Source organism: Schistocerca piceifrons, chromosome 1 (genome assembly GCF_021461385.2).
Source record: "Schistocerca piceifrons isolate TAMUIC-IGC-003096 chromosome 1, iqSchPice1.1, whole genome shotgun sequence".
NCBI lineage: Eukaryota > Metazoa > Arthropoda > Insecta > Orthoptera > Acrididae > Schistocerca > Schistocerca piceifrons.
The window spans coordinates 926,734,204-926,747,047 of record NC_060138.1 but is presented as its reverse complement, the minus strand read 5'-3'; the positions used below and the strand labels follow the sequence as shown (position 1 = coordinate 926,747,047).

Sequence of the window (12,844 nt, the reverse complement as noted above, 5' to 3'; positions counted from 1 at the left end):
AGTTTATAGGACGATTTTCACGAACAGCACATGTGGTATTATCCCCATGTGCAAGGAAAAACTAAAAACCTCCTCCCGAACAGGCCATGAAGGCCCAACGGTACTGACCGGCCACCGTGTCATCCTCAGCTCATAGCAGTCACGGGATGCGGATATGGAAGAGCATGTGGTCAGCACACCGCTCTCCCGGCCGTATGTCAGTTTACGAGACCGGAGTCGCTACCTCTCAATGAAGTAGCTCCTGAATTTGCCTCACAAGGGCTGAGTGCACCCCGCTTGCCAACAGCACTCGGCAGACCGGATGGTCACCCATCCAAGTGCTAGCCCAGCCGAACAGCGCTTAATTTCGGTGATCTGACGGGAACCGGTGTTACCACTGCGGCAGGGCCGTTGGCACCATGTGTAAGAGAAGACAAATATTACATTAGAATATGGTGACATCATTTGCCTATGGTGTGAGCTTCAATCCTATCGAAGAGGTAGTATCGTGGTAGTTCCTCCAACACCAATGCCAATAGTTTTCCGACAACGGATCCATTCAGCATCAACGAATGGTACAGGTTCGAAGATCAAGTAAGTGGAGACACAACTGGCAGAACATAAAAAAAAACTTTCCAACAATCAATTCATAGGGGCATATATAGGAGATGCAATACGCACAGTAACGAACATCATACAGAAGCGACTTCAGATAAACTGTAGTTAGTACACGAACGATATCGCCAGGAGGCAAGTTTTTTGTGAGAATTCACGGATTCTACACTTGCAGCTACAACTACAGTGACGTATATACTCCGCAAGCCACCTTACGGTGTGTGGCGGAAGGTACTTCTGGCACCACTATGTGATGCCCCCCTCTCCCACTCTATTCGGAATGGCGCATGGGAAGAACGACTGACGGTAAGCCACCATATTAGCTTCAGTTTATCAGATTTTCTCCTCGTGGTCATTTCCACGAGTGGTATGTGAGAGGAAGCTTCTTGGAATGTGAGACCTATCCGTAATGTACAAGCGCCCCCCCCCCCCCCCCCACTCCTTCGAACCCCCTGCAGCTGAGCGTCTCTGTAATGATGTCCTGGTCATTCAATAATTTCGTCACTCAACGCTACGCTCTTTGTATGATCTCCTCTTTTCCTTCTATTATTTTGATGAGAGTCCCAGGCCGAGGAGCAATAACCAAGAATCTGTTGAACGAATGGTTTCAATGCACTTCCATTGTAGATTTTCATTTCCCAACGAATTTCAACTTGACATCTGCTTTTCCGATGACGAGTTTTATATGATCATTGAACTTCAGATCGTTCCGACAGCTACTCCTAGTTATTTTTACGTTTGTTATTGTTTCCATTAATTTATATTTAATAGGGTCCTGAATCTCTTCGCCTAGTTACACGCAATTCGTTAGATTTACTTACATTCATGGCAGCTGCCTGTCTCTGCAACAACTGTTGATCCTCTTCAGATATTTTTGCAGTTCACTACAGCCTTATAGCACGGCAGCCTTCCAACAGAAAAAAAGCATCCTCCGCGAAAAAGTCTTACGGTACTACTCAGATAATCCACTAGACGATTCATATATATTGTAGACAATAATGATTGCATGACAGCAACCTGTGTTACTCTGAAATTAACATTGGATCCATCTATTTCATCTCATTAAAAGCGAAGTGTTCAGTTCTTTCTGCAAGAAAGTCCTGAATCTAAGGATTCAAACAAAAACGTCGTCCGATACTCGGTAAGCATCATAATTTTATTCACTAAACGACAGTGCGGAAATGTAGCGAATATTGTCGAAAAGGATGAACGTTAGTTGGCACGGACTATCATGTGTGAAAAAACGATTTTTCATTCATCTGAAAATAACACTAGACAACGTCCCGGAAATGTATATTAGAAAACTCCTTAATTATCTTGAGAATCTACTAACACTCTGCAAATTTCTGTTTTTCTCCTCCGTTCGATGTGTGCTTGGACCGACAAACTATGGTGTAGAACAAAGAAAAAATTCTGTACATTATGTCGTACTGTTGGAGAGCTGGTCAGGAAGAGAAAGAAATGGAAGTATTTTGAAGAAGGTACTACTTATAAAGTTAAAGTAAGTGAAATGCTGGCGTATTACGATAATTAAAGTACACTCTTACGAGACGAAGAGACATGTAATAGAACATAAGCCAAGGCACTGTGGACTTGACTGCACAATAGGCAAAGTATTTGGGGAAAATTGCACTGTAGAAAAAGACTGGAGTATGAAAGATTAGAAACTATAATGACAGTAGAAACTATGGGTAGATAGAGGTATTGCCATCTGGATACTAGCAAGTTACAGAACACTGAGTAAGCTCGTGGTATAAGGAGTGGGGAAGCTGAATTGAAGAATGGGATATAACAAGAATTCGGATAAGATTATTTCATCTTTTAAGAAAACTAGAGATCTCTTCTAGAGAACTGCTCCAGTGTTTCAAGTCAACAAATTGGCCTGCTGGAAGAGATCATTTGAATTCAGACAAGCACTGTTCCAACAGGTTGTACAGCCCCTACGAAAGAGTAAGAGAAACTATCGGCGAACTTAAAGGGGAACTACTGGAAGAAAATGGCGATGTTTGCATTAAATCCTACTACTTAATTTTAGAGAATCAGTATAATTCCCGTATTACAAATTTTGACTGATATTTTATAAAATCTAGGACCACTCTCCAAAATTTATAAAATATATCATAAAAGCATCTCAGTTCACCATCAGTGCCTTTCAGAACAAATCCTGTGACATGGACGATGAAGGTAGACACTGCAACAATTTTACTTACTCCATTCTGTGTCTTGTACAGAAATTATGCGAATAAAATAAGAGACGTCAGATTGCTTAACGAAGTAAACGAACACTCGTAGTTTCTAGCTTTTTTTGCGAATGGAACATCAGGGAGAATTGCTATGAAGTGCCCTCTGCCAAGATCTGAACTAGCATTTCCTGCATAAGTATCCAGATACCGCAAACCAATCATAAGAATGTGGCATTCGACTCTGACATTACACGTCACTGCTTACAGAATACGTACAATTTCGCCTGTCGTTATGAGAACGTTCTTACTTACAAAAGTAAAAACTCCGAAGTGTTCACCGAAGTTTTTCCCATTTGACATCAGTTTGCTCTTTGGTGTTACCTTGGCAATTAACTGTTTCTCTTCCTCAGAAACCTGTCACAAGTTATCATAAAACATAATGACTATTAGAACGCATTTTCCCTAATTCTTCTTTGGGTAAAGTAGATTTTAGTTTTAATTACGCTTATCACTTATAGCTCTGAATGGCATAATGATTGTTTTGACTTTCGTGACGCCGTTTAATCCTAAACAGTCTGGAGAACCTGTTCATAACAATATATGTAGGTACGACGTAGCGTCCTTTGTTGCACACCTCTGTAAGCTGCATGATATGAGTCTACTACGTCTTTTTAAACGATGTTATGTGTTAAACCTGAGATAGTTTCCAAAGGAGAAGAGGACTTGGAGTTCTTTCTTAACACTGCTACCGATTTGTTAGTACTGCTCCGAATCAACCACTTCAGAAAATCGAACGAGGAATAGACAGGGCTTCTATTCACCAACTGTCGTCAAAATTGAAGCGGTGTATCTGAAAAGTGTCTAATTTCTATTCTTTGTGTTCCTTCCGACGCAGTCCTTAACGTATGTAATAGTTTTCAGTAAAATTTAGAGCGGCTCGCAGTATATACCGGAGTATCCTTCCCTAAAGTTCACCCGCTGTGGAAAATGTTGGCAGCCGAAAAAATTTCTCTTCTTGCGTTAACTCGACACTTTAAAAACGGAATTGGAAACGCAGTCAGACTATCATTCTTTCATTAAGTGATTAGCAGTTTCTGTCCTTTTACACGTTTTTCACGATCTGATCTGATTGAGACTTTTTTATTTCAGGCATCGCTACTTCCTCTCCAAAGAACGCTGGTGTCGCAGTAGTAGTAGCAGCTGAGCGAAAAAGCCAGTTTTATTATGTGAGCTGGCCTCATATTTCCGTTTCGCACTCTCAATTAGTTCTCAGAAGCTGTAAAATCCGCTCAAACGATCCACAATAAAAGTTAATTCCTGCTCTGCTTTACGTTCCAATAACTGAGCTCTGCCAGTCGACACCTACAGAGTGGGGGAGATTCGAATCTCAAATTTCGCAATACTGTTGATGTAGAGGGGGTTTCCAGCTTAAGCTAGAGGGATCGATGTTATCAGCCTACTGAACGTTTCGTTCTTGCTAGTTGGAGAGTAGTGAAGATCAGACCAATACAGAAACATGTCTCACAACACAGAAACATGTCTCATTCTTCTTCATATTGAGCACTACAGCCACAGATTTGTCAAATGAAGGCAAAATTGTTCCACTGAAACACAACAATGTCGTCTTGATTTAATCTTTTGTTCTTTCATTGGCACACTTCATTATCGTGAGGATAAAGAGAACATGTGTGAGCGCGGATATAGCCATTCTTCGGACCATGTAGTCACTTTATCAGAGTGAAGCCTTATTTCAGCGTTGCACTTGGGTAATGTTTCCACCTCATTACAGGCTCTATCAGAAGTCTTATGACAATTCGACCGATTTATAAGTGAATAAAGATTAGTGTAATATCCGTGTCCACGATGGATTGCCAGATAGTGCGGCCGAGGTACGCCAACGACGCCTTCCGCATATCCGGTGTAGTTAGTCTGTGAACTGAAGAACGAGCAACGCAGTATCTGCTGGCTGTAACTGTCTTTAAAATCGATTTCCTCATATATAAGTAATATGTAACTTATGGGTGTTACCTTTCAATTAAACCACCATATGGTTTTACAAACTGGTTTTTTTCATGTGTCTACATTTAACTTGGAGTAACAGACAACATCCAGACCGCATTGGACTTTTTGTGAGATCGTAATCCAAATATTGATTGAAGTTTCTCATAATGAGAAATGAGAAGAAGCGATCTATATGTATTTTTATAGCCTAGATCGCTTTCAAAACTGTTTTTTATTGGCCGGTTTGAACGGGTAAGACTGTCATCTTGAGATTTTTAAATTTTTTTTGTTATACGTCGTGTACTATTACGCGTTAATGACTGATGTCATGTTAACATTTTAGTGGAGAATAAATGTGTGGAATGTGCAATATACTCTCCACTAAAATATTAATGTGGCATGAGTAATGAACGCATGATGGAACATGGCGTACACCCAAAAAGTTTTTAAAGATCTGCAGATGACAGTCTTACCTGTCGAAACTGGTCAATACAAAAGAGTTTTCAACACGACGTTCTCTATAAAAAAGTTTCTTTAAAATATAATCCCAACATTTCGAGCAGCGACATAATGTCGTGGGAATACCATAAGCCTGAATCGCAAAACTTTTATTGACAACTTGTTTCATTTCCGAGCACGGATCATCTGCAGATCAGCTAATCAAACATACTGTCCCGGTACTAATACTCTAGGACAAACTGCGTTTCCGCAGCAGCTGATCTGAAAATATACAAACCCGTAATTCAAGCAAGAGACATTTATGGCACAGGTGGCGTGTTCTTTAATAGAGTCGTTCTACTGAAAGCCCGCATTGGCCCGTTACGACAATGGATAGCAAAGAGGCTACAAAATGCCTCCTTCAATAACTGTCGTTACGCTTTGCCTAAAAAAATAGAGCGTCTTCTTTATCTCTCTTGGAGAAACGGTTTCTATTCACGTAGAAGTATAGAGCGATATGACGGTCCGGACTGTTTATCGGGCACTTGGCACATTCACTAAGATGCCCGGGCACTATGGGTAGCTGCCGAAGTATAGGAGACGGTCGATAGCACAGCAGTCACGCTTACTCGTGGAAAAAGTAACGGCCCTTAGAAGTGTTTCTCATCGTGGCGTTTAATCTGGGCGCGGGACACTTCCTTGAGAAGCGAAGAGAGAATGGTACTGCTCGATGTGGCGGGTGTTCCCCCGAGTATGCGACAACCCGCAGGACGAGCTCGGGTGCACAATTTCCGGGCGAGCAGCGGCGCTACTAACGCGGCGTTACGGCGCCATTTTATGCCGTCGCTTTTACTGCTGCCGATGCCGCGCAGCGCCGCCAGAGATTGAGAAAAGGACGGCGACAGTAGGAAACGAGATCCTGGGCCGGGCGGGAAGAAAATCACTTGTAAAAGTATGCGCCTAGGGTGGCTGTAAAACGGAAGAGCCTGCGTCACGGCCCCCGCTAATGAACGCGTCGCTGCTAACGAAGTGTGTCAGAGTGGAGAGCACCCCGTGTGTACGGGAAGCCCGATAAGGAGGCAGCGGCGGCGACAGCGGCGGCGCCGACATTTTGTGGGGGTCGGCGTGGCGCCGCGGCGGCGCCTGCGGTTCGCTGGCATTTCGCGCGGCGCCTCACAGGCGTCTCCGGCACAGTAGTCCGAGAGGCGTGTGTTTCACTGACGAGGGAATAATATGTGTCTCATACCATCTGCCGGAGATGAAATATTGGTATGAAGACAGACTATCAGTTTCAAACCTAAAAACGAACTCGATTCAGACCAAATTATCGTGTCATTTCATTCCTGACCTTTTTGGTTGCTATTTTGAAGTGTCACCTTAGCATCCGATTTCTTGAGGACAATGAATGAGCGAGATGGCGCAGTGGTATGGCACCTTACTAACGTTCGGCAGGACGGATGTTCAAATCCCTGTCCAGTAACCCAAATTTAGGTTCTCCACGATTTCTCTAAATCGCTCAATGCTAGTGCCAGTGTGTATACTTAGGAAAGAACATGGCCGACTTCCTACCCTACCTTTCCCACGTCCGTTATCGTGATGCGCCGCGAATATCCTCGTCGTCGAAGGTACGTTAAACACTTGTAAGTAGGCTGTTTAGGTTTTTATGCTGGTAACGCCACGTAGCGCTCTATATGAAAATCACTGGCTGTGCTGTGTGCAGTCTGTGGCTGGCTGGCATTGTTGGAACATTCGCTATTGTAGTGTTGGGCAGTTGGATGTGAACAGCGTGTAGCGTTGCGCAGTTGGATGTGAGCCGCCAGCAGTGGTGGATGTGGGGAGAGAGATGGCGGAGTTTTGAGAGCGGATGACCTGGACGTGTGTCCATTAGAGACAGTAAATTTGTAAGACTGAATGTCATGAACTGCTATATATATATTATGACTTTTCAACACTATTAAGGTAAATACATTGTTTGTTCTCTATCAAAATCTTTCATTTGCTAACTATGCCTATCAGTAGTTAGTGTCTTCATTAGTCTGATTTTTTTATTATTTGGCAGTATTGGCACTCGCTATATTGCAGTAATTCGAGTAACGAAAATTTTTGTAAGGTAAGTGGTTCATGAAAGGTATAGGTTGTTAGTCAGGGCCATTCTTTTGTAGGGATTTTTGAAAGTCAGATTGCGTTGCGCTAAAAATATTGTTTGTCAGTTTAGTGTTGATCAGAATAAGTAAAGAGAGAAATGTCTGAGTACGTTCAGTTCTGCTCAGCTGTTTGAAAATCAAATAACTTAAGGGGTTTACCAACACAGTAATTCATAAATTTTTCTAAGCGGACGTTTCACACCAAGCTTCCCACCTTTTTGCAAAGACAGTGCTTTGGTCACGCCGGAATAGTTTGGCCTCCGCCCAACACATAGCTTAGTTCATCAACCATTGCGTCTGATTAACCACATACACAACTCGTTAGATATTATGAGTAGTATGTTTTTAGGTCGGTTACTACCTCTACGCACATGTGGCGAGATAAAGCCATGAGTGCTTTTTCGCTTTGGGCAGAATATAGGTTCAGAAATGTGGATGCGTGGAAGCAAAACGGTTATTAATATACTGATCAGCGAAGTCCACTTAGTAGTACAGTTACGACAGTGAAGAAAACGCCAGGTAGTAAATTATGTGGCTTGTTTACAGGAAGACCGTTAGACACAGAACTAAGAGAACTGATGTGGGTGCATATCAAGATACCGACGAACATAATATCTGAACTTACACCCCTAACACCTCGTATAACGCAATTATTTCACCATAGAGACATTATATATTGCGTGAAGATTTGCTGTCGCAGTTAGAAATTCCAGGTGACGTAACTGATTCATTCCTGGCGGGAAGGCAGTTCTCTGGGATGTGGGAAAAACAGGCCAGTACAGTTAGGGGCCCCACAAGCGTCGCTGCTTGTGCCTGTATTGTCCACGCTCTAAACACTGCTCTGCATACCGTCTACATTGTCAGCTTGAACCCCAACGAAACGGTTGTATCTGAATGCAGTCGAAATCTCAGTTTCACTGCTCGGCTACTCAAGGAACATCTCAAAGCGATCACGAACTGGAAATAATGGTTCAAATGGCTCTGAGCACTATGGGACTTAACATCTATGGCCATCAGTCCCCTAGAACTTAAAACTACTTAAACCTAACTAACCTAAGGACAGCACACAACACCCAGCCATCACGAGGCAGAGAAAATCCCTGACCCCGCCGGGAATCGAACCCGGGCCGAACTGGAAAATCTAAATTTACTCGTACAGTGGTATTGACGCCATATTTAGTTCCAACACGACACCTCTCAACCTGAAGACCTCCGTTGACTGTCAGAGGCTACAACGTAAATATTCAGACACTGATCTAGAGAAAAGACAAACGCATTACCAGGAAATACTACTTTGTCTTGTAGCCTCTGGGATTTTGTTCCTGATGGTACTAGACGTTTTCTGGCGGTAGTAGAGGTTTTCAGCGGGTTTCAATATGGAGGACTTTCAGAGTTGAATAGATTTATATATTGCCGGAAAAAAATTACTACAACCTTTTAGAGGTTTCCAGTTCACTCTACATTTATGGTTGCAACAGTGCCTTTGGAGTACATGAAATAATTACATTTTCGGCTGAATAGCACAAGCAGTTCTCAGTAGCAGATATCGACCTACGCTGTAACATCCATATTCCTAAGTAGTGCAGGAGCTGACTGTCATCCAGTCGATTGTACAGATGGCTAATACTGACCTGGGAAAAGTTATGCCACGCCTGCTCGACCTGTTCACGTAGTTCTGTGAGAGTTGTTGGTTGTCTAGTCGTACGAGTCACTTCTCGTCCCGTTATATCCCAAACGTGTTCGACTGGAGACATGTCTGTAGGTCATGCTGGCCAAGGAAATGGCTGCACGTATTGCAGGGCACATTGAGTTTCATGGATAGCGTGCGGGCGAATATTGTCCTATTGGAAGAACACATGACCTTCCTGTTGCAAGAATGGCATTAGAACGAGTCCAACAACATTCTGCAAGTACCGAACGCTGGTTAGTGTCACCTCTATGAAACAAAAAAGGTGAAAGAGAGTTGCAGCCTATCGCACTCCAGACCATAAGGTCTGGGGGTGTGGCCAGTGTGTCTTGGGCGAATGCACTCGATGAGAGAGTGCTCATCATGCCTACATTACACGCTAGGGCAGAATTCCTTTCATCGCTGAAGACCACGACCCGACATTCCATCTTCCGATTAATCCTCTGACGGGACGACTCGAGCCTTGCACGTCGACGCTGTAGCGTGAGTGGAAGACGGGACAAAAGTGTGCGTGCTGGTAGTCCCACTACTAATAACTGGTTCGCAACAGTTTGGTTGACACGCCTGGGTGCACAAGCCCTCTTATCTGTGTCGTGGTAGCTGTACGATCTGTCACTGCTGTGCTTACGACGATCCCAGTGGGCGCCTGGGCGGCGCCGACGTTCAGAACCTCGTCTTCGGCTGTGAGAATGTTCACGTGACCACAGAAACCAGCATCGTTGCACAACTGGCGCAGCACGTCCAACTTACGTGGAAATTCTCCGAAAGGGCTATCCCGCCAGTGGAAGGCCACAATTTGATCCCTTTCAGATTCGGTCAGTTGGCTGTAGGAAGCACGATTGCGTCTCTATGTCACGGACGCCTCCTTGCTTCACACTTTTGCGCCACACTGAGCCTTGTGTCTGTGAGCATTCCCTATTAAAGGGTAGCCACAGATGGCGGTCTGGTAGATATGCCATTTCGCTATCTGTTGGCGGACGATGTTGAAACCATTATCAGTACGTCTACCATCCCGTGTGTGGCATATGCCGTCATCGGATCACAATCGACGTCGTGTTTCCAGGTGTACTAATTTATTTCTTTTTCCGACAGTGCAATTCCTACTGAACGTTACTCATGCGAAGAAAGCCTTGAAAAACTTAGTATGGAGCGTTATGCTCCTGAATTAAATGGCAGGAAAATAACATCATTCGGCTGTCTAGCACATAGACGCCAAATGGTTCAAATGGCTGTGAGCACTATGGGACTCAACATCTGAGGTCATCAGTCCCCTCGAACTTAGAACTACTTAAACCTAACTAACCTAAGGACAGCACACACATCCATGCCCGAGGCAGGATTCGAACCTGCGACCGTAGCAGTCACGTGGTTCCGGACTGAAGCGCCTAGAACTGCACGGCCACCGCGGCCGGCCATAGACGCCATCATTTATATTTAGGCTGCCTCATATCGATTAATTATGTTTAAGTTCTTTTCATTCCCTTTTTGGCGCCTCCTGTTGGAGTACTGACCCAATACAGAGACACGGACTTCTCAGACCAATTCCTGGTGAGCTGGAGAGGAGCAAAGGGTATTTATTGGGAATATTTGGGAAGGGCTTCCAATTCCTGCATTTGTTTTAGAATGAAGGGAAACCTTTCCAAAACCTTGAACATAACCGGGAACTATTTGTAATGTAATTCTCGGAAAATACTTTAGAGATAACGATTACAGTTGTAGAGTATGTGAATGTCTATTCGCTTATGACAATGCAGAATAAAGCCGGTGAGTTGCTGTACGTGTGCAGTGACCTGTCGCTCCAGGGGATTTAATTTACAGGATGCCACAGCTGCTCTCTGAGACATTTGAAATTACGCGTATCACTCACTCGAGGTGGAGTGAGCGATAGTGATGAAGTTTGACCGTGGCACCGGGCACCTTTCGTGAATTCTTGCCTGGCGGTGGGGTGGAGGTCTGACGGCAGAAACCGGTCGGGAATTAAAATAGGACCCGACGAGCTTACGGAGCCAAGACGGATGGCCCGGCGGCGGCCAGCTGTCTGTCAGTCATCCCACCAGCGAGATGATCGATACGCGTGGCGCCACGGCCGCGGCGGCTCCCCTGGGCCACAAAAGGCGAGCCGCCCCGAATCTGAGCGCTGGCCCGCGCCTGCTCCCTATTGAATAAACGGCTATTGTGTTTGGAATGATACCGCGCCCGAATAAATCTGGATTTCCGGCAGTTCCGACCTCCCTTTGATGTGCGTCTGGGGGAGTTGCGGAACTCTGCGGCGCCGGCTACAAACAGAAATACCAGCCGGCCCCTGGGGGGCGGCAGCGGGCGCCGGGAGCGAGCGCAGCCGCCGTGCGAGCGCCCCCAAGTGCTTTCAGTCCGCGGCGCGGCGGCGCACTTCACACACAGAGAATGTAAAACTACACTCTCTGGCATGCAGCTGTGAGCCGAAAAGTTGCGCGTCCATTAAATCGCCATTCCAGGGGTACACGACATTAGCCGGCAAGTCTCTACTGCAAAGCTGGACCTCATAAAGAACAAAAATATTTGGGAATCTTCGTCATCATCGGCACCCCCTCACCACCACATTATTATTATTATTATATGCGTCTAGGGGGCTAAAGGACCACAGATACGGACTCTTGAGGTGATATTTTATAAGGCGCCACAATTTTTTCATCTTCTCACTAAGTTGTTCCTAAGCTGAATTTCTTGACCACATGTCTCACTTTCTGCTTGAGTTGAGTCCTTTGTGCTTAAATATTTGTCTGTCATGCATGTCTCACTCTCTTCTGCCAGTATCTTTCATGTCTTTCCTGACTTCGATGATCCACTACATCTTCTTTACGCTTTCTGTGTGCTCCAAGTTCATAGGGCGTCCTGCACGTATAAGATTTCTGGCTTATCACAAATGTTGCAATCTGTTTGGGCTCACATCTTTCCAACATTGTTTCGAATACGCTGCAAACGTTTCGCTGCGAAGTCCTTACACATCCTCCGCACTGTGCCGATCTCCTCTCTCCCCCTTTCCCGTCCCTGCGTTTTCCACGTTTTTGTTCCCCTGAAGAAAGACGATTTATTTCGGTCGAAGAGGTGCACGCTTGGGCACATTCGTGGTTCCGAAGGGAACCGCAAACCTTTTTCCATGAAGCCATAGAACGACTTGTTTCACTGTGGGAGAAATGTGTTAACGGTTATGGCGATTACTTTTGAAATAATAAATATTTTGTTTTTTTCCATCTACCTCTCTTGTCATTTGACTGCCTCTTGTATAACTGCTGTCATTTACTGTAATTTGAATGAATGAATTTTAAAACTTTTTTTAATATAGAGGTTGATTATAATTAAACCTTCAAAACACTGTAGAAATAGCACCACTGGTGAGCATTCAAATTGCAAGGAATTATTATCGGAGAAGGAGAAAACGTATGGCAGAAGATAAAAATAGTGTGAAAATTGATCAATATAGCCGGCCGATGTGGCCGACCGGTTCTAGACGCTTCAGTCTGGAACCGCGCGACCGCTACGGTCGCAGGTTCGAATCCTGCCTCGGGCATGGATGTGTGTTATGTCCTTAGGTTTGTTAGGTTTAAGTAGTTCTAAGTTCTAGGGGACTGATGACCTCAGATGTTGAGTCCCATTGTGCTCAGAGCCATTTTTTTGATCAACATATGGCGCTATATGTTTCAGAATACGTAAATCAAAACACCTGTCATGCGCACGACCTATTGAAGTTGGTGTAAACACGCCGCGTATACGGCTTTTCCTCTTTTCGGGTCTGCGACTTTAGCCTTGAATGTCTCAAT

At 44.5% G+C, this 12,844-nt stretch overlaps 1 pseudogene; it reads right to left on the bottom strand.

Annotated features, from left to right (window-relative positions):
• Nucleotides 1–277: 277 nt before the first annotated feature.
• Nucleotides 278–395, bottom strand: LOC124727150 (annotated as a pseudogene).
• Between the last annotated feature and the right edge of the window lie 12,449 nt (nt 396–12,844).